Raw genomic sequence first — 9,496 nt, forward strand, 5'->3', positions numbered from 1 at the left:
GACGCAACATTTGATATCACTATCGATCTCAGCGCCGCCGCCAATCAGTTTTGCCAGTAGAGTGGCAGCCCCTGATTCGGAGGTGTATACGTGTAAACTTCCGAATTAATTTTCTCGACTGAAAATAAATATATGGAGGAGATATTTTGTAGACAGACTCGGCGGTGGATATTTAACGAATGATGAAAGTTTCATGAAATCGATTATTATTAATATTTCACCTGAGCTCCCCTAAAAGAAGTCAGAGACTATACAGAGTCCAACATTGACAATTCATCACCAATGCAAGAACCTACTGGGTTTTGTACACCTTGAGGTTGTACTATTAAACACATATAGAATAACGTACCTCTTAATTAATTTTAGTGTGACATGTTGCTGTACCTGCCTCATTCATGCATGCATAAACATCGCAATGTGTCCAACTTTTTTTTTTTGGTTCTGCTTATTGAAGTTTTAATCCTGTAATTAGGAAATTATTCACAACAAAACAAAACATATATGATAAAAAATGTGGTTTTCGCACATGGTCCTTCTGTCTTTTTATTACACGAGATCGAACCGACATAACAACAAAAATTTCAACGGCGTAAACACAAGTGTCAAGATCCACGTATTTTCATGCACCACGAAAAAAAAACAAAAAAAAACAAGAAAAAACTTAGAGGACAACAAACATAAAAAATAAACATATCCTGTTTCATACGGTTGAGCGCCATTTATATTAACATGTATCTATTTTACAAGTCTTTCTCATAAATTGAAGTGGAGAGATATGTCGTTTCCATGTAAAGACATTGTGCTGCATTTGCTGAAAGCTGCCCAAAAGATGCCTGAGTTTGCGTATCGTACAAGCTCATAGTGCTGTCTATTCCTCGTTCACACAAGAACTGACTCGCAGCACCAAGAAAAAGAGCCAACAGTACACAATAATTCGGAGAGATGCATTCAAGTTGGCCTAACGACAGAGGACTATAGTACAGAAAAATGAAGTAATGACAACGTCTCTTGCCAGTCAACATCATGGCATGTAACATTCAGACGTGCGCCCGCCAACATCTCAACAACAGCTGCTTCTATGGCAAAACACTGCCATGACGCAGTGAAAGGCATTGGATAGAATAGAACAGATTCGAGAAGGAGTTATCGAAATTAGGAACTTGAGATTCCTTCTGTACAGGAGGCAGGCTTCAAGAAACTCCTCAAACAGTAAGTAGTTGAACTTGCCCATGTTCATGACCTCAGTCGCCCCAGCAGGTCCCCCAGAAGCACAATGTCCGCCCCACAAGCCGACACAGTACAATCTCCTCCCCTCAGGCCTTTCTCAAAGGCCTTCTTGTAGTGCATCGCCGACGACGAATCGTCGAAGGCGTGCTTCTTAAAGTACGCGTACACGTCCGCACCGAACGCCTTGTATCTTCTCGGTACCTTGGCCACATTGCAGAGCAAGGAAGCTATGCAGTCTTTCTCGTCCAGCGTCCGGATGACGTTGAGGTACACGTCTTCGCTGTGGTACTCTTCTCCGGACGCCGTCGAAGACAGGTCTCTCTTGCCCAGAGCTCCGAAGGCGCTCGAGGCACCGGCCGTCAAGAACTGCAGCAGGAGACCCGCTATGCTCAGCTGACTGGAGAAGTAGTTCTGGAGCATTCCCATGGCCAAGTTCATGAGGGCTTGCTGAGCTGTGTACTGCTGGACACAGAGGGCCAGAAGCACGAAGGCGACGATGACCGCCCTACTCGTCTTCATACTGCGCGGGCGGTGCTCTCACTGGCAAAGCGGGCGCGCCACGCGGACGCTTCTTTTCTTTTTATAAACGAGGGAAGCAGGAAAACGGGCCCCGTATACCCAAGGTTACCCCCTACGCCGAGCGGTAGTAACCCAGATTCGAGTCGACGAGACGCGAGGAGTCGTCGCCCAATAAGCGGGTGAGGCAAAATAGACACGCACTTTCGCAACGCGGTAAACCTCTGCGGCAGTGACAAAAGGCGAGGGAAATCTAAATAGCGATTTGGTGGAGCGGGGCTTTCCGCGCCGACAACATGGAACAGCGACGGAACGCCAGCAGAGGTCTCTATACACACGCGACGGTGTTTATTTCAAAACAGCCCGCGGATTCAGGAAGTGAATGACCTTGTTTCAAAGACCCGCGGCGCCGGTCCCGAATTTCGGTTTAGTTGTCGGTATTTTTTTCGTCTTTTCATTTTTGTTTTATTGAGAAGGAAGAATCTGACCTCCCGTCGGATGCAAAGAGCGGGTTTTCTAAATGGGGTTTTTGCTTTCACCCGCCCCCTTCGTCGTAAATAGCTGGAAATTGGGCCTCTTTGTATTGCTCGCCTAGTCGTGATGGTCGTGTTTTGGTTAGCTCCAGAAAAAGCTACGGGGGGGTTTGGTCTAAAAGCGAGGCGCGTGCCCAGTTCTCCTGCTCATTGAAGTAAAGTTTCGACGAAGGTCTTGGACAACAGGATGGAAGGATATGAAAACAATGCCGCGATTTATTACAAACACTTGCTTCGCCAGCGAATTGTTTTTCCGTCTAACCGAATGAGGACAAGCTGTTAACCTGCAATAATAATAATAATAATAATAATAATAATAATAATAATAATAATAATAATAATAATATTTTGTCTATAACAATCTTTAATAAGTTGCTGTACAAAGTATAATCAGATTCAATACTTTTATTATACTAATATAATTACTGGCATCCACTTCTGCCGTACATTCTAAAATGGAAGAATGTCCAGTGTGTGGTTCAAGTAAATTACAACCATAATTAACGTCTCTAAGACATCCACGATTGCCCTCCACGGAAACATTGTGTTCCTCGTAAAGTCCCTGCTTTCGATGTGACGCTCCTCTTAGTGCAACGTCCTCCAAGGTATCCGTTTTCGTTGGGTGATTCTTAGCAAGCCTTAAGAGATTTTAGTTAATGCCTGGTCGCCAGGTGAACAAAATATGTATGAGATCATCACACGCATCTCAATTATGCGCAGCGAATTTTGCGTGTTAGATATTTCTAGAATTCCAATTCCGTTTCTGAAAATCCTGCTGCTTTGCTTTGCCACTTTAGCCTAGCAATGTTCCCATTTAGGGTAGACAAGATCTCAAATAGAACTATAAAAAAAACATTAAAAGGACATAGAATGACGATAGAGCCGCACTGGAATGCTTCGTCAGATTCAGGTTCGCCATTATTGCGGTAGGAATACTGTCAGTACTAGTAGCAGCGTCTCTGACTACGGCGCTTGCTTCTCTCGCTTTTTTGAAGAGACGAAGATAGGCTGCGGAGATCGTACGTTTGGCTGTGCATGGATTTCTAAACTTTGGAATATTCGCGTAATTCCTGCATCGACGAAAACGACAGGAAGGTCTTTCAGCGGCTTCCCATACAGTGCGCGTTTTTTACTTGCGATAAGACTTCGGCGTCTCACGAGGTTCGAGCGTGCACGCGCACATGAAGCACGATGGAAGGCGAGGCGAGCACGCCATGCATGCCGAGTATCCAAAAGATTCGCCGTGCCGTTTTCATTCTACCGACAAGAAAACAAGTACAAGGCGTCTGTTTGGGACACCGATCCTCCGGCAAATTCTCGTGGCTTTCCGTCGTGCTTTGGCTGCGCGTGCACGCTCGAAAGTCGCGAGAAGCCCGAGTGTTATGGACGAGCTGAAGGCGGGACATACGAAGGACCTCCGTGCCATTTTCTTATCCTGTCAGCAACTATAATTAGATAGTTCTTTTTCTCGATTGAACGGCGGATCGGAGCGCTACGAAAGAAAGATGTTCGCACGGCCTTGAGCGGACTCCGCATGGCGGACTCCTCGGCAACCGGTTCATCGGCCAAGACGAGTTTCCCAGGGATGCGGATGATCCACTTATATTCGCTCCTGACAAGGCGGCAACTGTACTCCTCGGCTTCCGTTTAGAGATGATGGAGGATGTTTTTTCGTTGGCCTTCCTCCGTACGTATGCTTTCTTGGTGGCACACGGCTAATTATTCGAACAAAATCCCATTGAGAAATTTTTGAAGTACCAACACAGTCACTGGAAGCGAAAAACACACCAAGACCACTTCGTCGATTTTCATCTTTACAACTTCGCGTGCTTTTGCTATGAATATATATATATATATATATATATATATATATATATATATATATATATATATATATCGGGTGTTTTAGCGAAGACTTTCGAAAATCCTAAAAAATAGGGCGTTGGAAAAAAGAGAAGCTGTCTTCGAGAGCAAACTACCAGCCACGGCGAACGTCAGGAATTGCCAAAAACATACCAATTAGCCAGCTAATTAAGTAAAATATGGCAATTAACTTTTTATTTAGTGGAAATCGACATATGGTTCAAATTAGAAGCTTGCTGAGCGTTATCGAAAACCGTTAAATCAGTCATTTTCAGAAAGACTTTGAGCGCGTGCTAAGAGTAGTAGCGCACTAAAGTTACCACTCGTGGAGCAGGTGCAAGGCTGGGGCTAGATAAGAGGCGGAAAAATCACGCTGCCGCCTTACCGCAACCGCTGGCCTTGTACCCGCTCCACGAGTGGTAACTTCAGTGCGCTACTACTCTTCTCACGCGCTCAAAGTCTCTCTGAAAATGACTGATTTAGTGGTATTCAATAACGCTCAGTAACTTTTTAATTGGAACCATATCTCTATGTCCACTAATTAAAAAGTTAATGAACAAATTTTAATTAATTAGCCGGTTAATTAGTATGTTTTTGGCAATTCCTGACGTCCGCCGTGGCTGGTAGTTTGCTCCCGAAGACAGTTTCTTTTTTTTAAACGTCCTAATTTTTAGAATTTTTTTGAAAATCTTCGCACACACACACATATGTATATATATATACAGAGATGGGCAGTATTTCAAATACAAGTATTTGAAATACGTATTTCAAATACTTTGTGTATTTTGCATTTGTATTTAATTACGAATTGGGTAATGTATTTGACGTGGGTATTTAAATACTAAAACGTCGGTATTTCAAATACAATTGTAATTAGATACAATTTTGTGGGCGAAAATACATCCCTCAAATTGATTGTCACGACTCATTTTGCTCATCCTAAGACGTCTCTAGAGCAGGAAGAAAACTACGTTTTGCATCGAATGCAGTGTCTCTCAATCAAGCACAAGCGTTTAGTGACTTTGTGATTACGGTGCTAGTCCAGGGCAAGAATAGTGACGAAATCGGCGTTCACAGGCAGACGGGCTAAATAAGTGCCTGTGACAACTTGTGATGCTTTCCAGCCTGATTTCCATCCATATTTTTGCCTGGAACATTCTAAATGCGCGGGTCGTCCAGATTTTCGTACCTGGTCACGTAAGCTAGCTAGTGCTGCGCGTCTTGGTCGTCTCGGTTCTTTGTTGGTCTATACCAAAATGTAATCGACAAAAAAAGCTGCTTGAAGCTCTGTACTTCTTTTACCTATCACGTCTAAGCTGATTACATTTTTTGTGATTATATTTCTATTACGTTACTAGAGTCTCGCACACTAACTCCCGAGCGTGCAATGCAAAATTAAAATGAGATACCCAGGAACCCGTTGCAGGTGCCCTGAATTCGACGTTTCGGCCGGAGTCCGGCCTTCGTCAGGCTTCCTGACGAAGGCCGGACTCCGGCCGAAACGTCGAAGATTAAATCGTCCGTTGTTGCTGTTTTTCACTAAGGGTTTTTTTCTTCTCAGTTTTATATATATATGTATATTCTTCTTTTTGTGAATGTTTGGGGCCTCATCCAGAAAGTAACAGAAAAGAGTGCAAACGCAACAAAAACAGCTCATATAGGACCCAAACATTTTTCACAAGTATTTTGTTGAGAATGTTTTGCGTTGTCAGTTAGGTGCTTACTGGCGAGAAAGAAATTGCATCTGTTCAAACAAACCGACTGCTTATTTTTCAATTCAAGCAGACTGCTGATTTTTGCTCCGCACTGTGATGTAGCTAGCTAGGCCAACGGGAAGTCAGCCTACTTTGACACCGCGCCTTATCACCCGGGCAACTCGAATGCCATTTACAACGAATGACATTCGTGTGATCGACGAATCGGCTGGCGATCTGTCGCGCGTGGAATGCGCTACGCTTGGAGTGTCGCGCGCTGATTGGCCGATCGTTCAAATGTCATTCGCTGGAAATGGAATTCGAGTTGCCCGTGTCGCACGGGTATTAGAGTTGGTTGGTCACTGCAGTATGATTGCTGGTGATAGCGTGCATCGTGCGAATATATAAATGTTTCCAGGCACACAGTTTCCTATTTAGTAACTTGAGAGTTAATTTAAGAGTGTCGGGACCATTATATATCATTCTCTAACGCTGTCACGTCGGTTATTCGCTCGTTCGCGTTCACGTGGCGATTGTTTAGAAGGTCGCGGCTCGCTGGTGTCGCCATTTTGTTACCTTGAGCCGGGAGCCGATGGCGACATTTAGGGATCTGAAATTTGAGTTTATTTATTTATTTATTTAACAATACTGTCAGCCTTCACTTGAGGGTATTACAGGAAAGGTAACTACAGCCATATCAAACTTTGAACTCAATACATCTGCACATAATGGAAGAAGACTGTTATAAAGTTTTAATTCAAAGACAACATGAAGATATCAGTACACTTTATGAAAAGAGAAAAAAAAAAGGAAAACGCCCATTTGTTCTTTATTGCTGAATAAATGGCTTTTCTGAAGAAGTTCAAATAGGGACATATTTGTAGATTTAATAACATAATCTGGGAGTTGGTTTCACTTTTCAGTTGTTTGCACAAAGAATTAATATTAAAAAAAAGTCTATCCTATACTATTATACGGTTGGATTGTTTTATTGTGATTTAATCTGCGCGATCGCTGATGTGTCTCTTTGAAATAGAGTTCAGGTTCAATGTTTAAGTGTTTAGTATACAGCGCAAATAAGAGTTTTAGCCGCGCTATTCTCCGTCTAGTTTCTCATGATTGAAATCCATACTGGTTAAGCATTTCAGTCACAGAGTCCGTTCGTTTGTATTTATTAAAAATGAAACGTGCAGCTTGCCTTTGAATGTTTTCTAGTTTATTGATGTCTACTTGTTTGTTTGGACTCCATACAGCGCTGTCCAGTTGTCGAGTTATAGACGAATGTGGAGGTACTATGACGATATCGATTTGCTTGTCCCGCAAATTATGTTAGCAAGGATGAGTACGAAAAGTGCTACGTGCGTTTCCGGTAAAGCAAAACGGCTGAAGCTGTTAGAACCGGCAGCACTGATCCTACAGAACAAGATGGCTGACATATGGAAACTTAGCGAGTTGGTGATGCATTACTAACAAAAAAACAACGCAAAATTTGGCGAACAACTGGTAGAAAAAGTAGGCATGACGAACGCTGACATACAACTGAATTTTAATACGAATAAACGTAAAACTGCCAGACCACCAAGAACACCAAAAACTGCCTCTCTGGCTATTTTATCGGTGTATTTTCAAACTAGCTTCAAAGCGACACATGTACACAATCTCGCTGCTAAACAAATCAATAGACCGAGAGCTGACACATCTGCCCTCCTCGCATCGTGACATGCTGAACGCCTCCTCTATCTCTCTGGTTCGTTGAATGAGTGCCGCATCACAATTGCAGTGTCAGCAAAGTGTGGCACACATCCACACCTGTCACAGTGTACCGCCAAATGGCAGGAAGGAGGAAAAGCCACATCCAGATCATGGTCCCTTTAACATGAATGCATCTGCCTGACTACCCTATGTACATTTTTCCACAGGACAACGGAATCTTATATACCACCCCGACTTCACAGTTAACAAAGTGTTTTCTTATACCCCCCCCCCCCCCCCCCCCCCGGGACTGAAGTGATTTTTCTCTGAAACGTTGGAAGTGTGTGTGTGTGTGTGTGGGCGGGGGGGGGGGGGGGGGGGGGTTGTGATTGAAACGCATCCTGGCTCCAAGATAGTCGACATCAGTCAATCGGAAAGCTCGACTGCCGGAATCCTTCAGTTCTAGTGGACGCTGAGTTACGCATCACTCTGGGACCATTTCGTGGTTCGAGTCACGAGAAACCCTTGGTGACAGAACACCCAGGTTGGTGACAAGAGTAGCGTGAGCTCTTACTGTTAAAAGTTAATAACCTCCAGTGTGAGCCCTATTCATATCCTACGCGAAAACGCCCTATTCACCGATGTTTACTTGCAAACAAGCTTACTGCCGTCCCCTATCGGCGAACCCTTGGATGCTTCCGGTTTCCCTCTTGTTCTGTTTTGGTCTCGCGTCCTTTTTTTTTTTTATTCGCACTACTTTTTACAATGCGTGCAAATTTTTCCACACGTTTCACAGGTACTTTTCTGCAGATAGGTCTTCTACCCGATCACTGTGCGTTACTGAAGAGCATGTAGATACAGCACCGAAAGTGTACTGGAGAACGAAATACCGTGACCCCCTCGTGGTAGCCACTCCCACTGAATGCGGTGAATAGATTCAGAATACGTCGTGAGTACATGAACCGGAATGTACGCAGAGGGATCTTCTAGGGGTGTATACTGTATACTCACGTTCGCTTCAAAAACGGTACCAAAAAAAAATGTCCTACTCCTCTGGGAACGGTACTATTTTCCCCTTCGTGCGATGAATTAAGATAAACGTATTGGTGCATCTTATATTAGCTTTATGTCATCCTATCAAGACGTAGAGATTTCAAACGCCGAAAGCATCGTTTCTTTCTTGAACAAACAAACCTTGTAAGAACTTCTTCATGTCGCGTTTGCATAATGCACAAAACGTGTTCGTTTCTTTTTTTTTTTTTTTTTTTTTTTATGTGACGAGTACAGGTATGTCAGGGCGAATAAATTCCCATAATAAAAAACGTTCAGCTTTTCCACTCTCGTGAAGAAGGAAGACCAGCGGAGCTGGACTCGATACACTGTGCATGCTTCTTCTTCTTCGTCGTCTGTTTTTCGCGCTGTTTCCTACGGTGAATTCCCACCGACGCGCCCAACTATCCATCCTTTTATTGTAGCTTGAAAGGTTGCCGCCATCTACGTGCGACGGCGGAAACCATACTGGTTGTGTGCTTACCGCCGTCGCTTATAGATGGCGGTAGGTGTCCAGGTAGGTTTGTGTTGACATACACGGACACGATCCTGGGGAACCTAGCCCTTGACAGCGCCGCTGTAAAAAAACAAACAAAAAAACAACAACATTTATTTTAAAGTTTGCAGCAGAAATTAAATTATGGCTCGTTTTTTTTTTTTCTATCTATTATTGCGCTCCTCTTGCGCTACACGATATGTACAGGCTCTCAATAAACGTAATCAAAGAATTACAAAATGACCCCAAAAAGTCATTGATTACAAGTAATTTGGTTACATGGTCATGAGTACCGCACAAGCCTGGCCCGTATCTGCTTGCGTGCGAGCAATGGAGAAGGACCGCTTTCGAACGACGCTCTTCCGTGGAACTTGCCAATTGATAGATCTAGGAACGATGACCCATGCCGTCTACTCTGCTCTGTA

Source organism: Ixodes scapularis, unplaced genomic scaffold (genome assembly GCF_016920785.2).
Source record: "Ixodes scapularis isolate PalLabHiFi unplaced genomic scaffold, ASM1692078v2 PGA_scaffold4__175_contigs__length_147842914, whole genome shotgun sequence".
NCBI classification, from domain to species: domain Eukaryota; kingdom Metazoa; phylum Arthropoda; class Arachnida; order Ixodida; family Ixodidae; genus Ixodes; species Ixodes scapularis.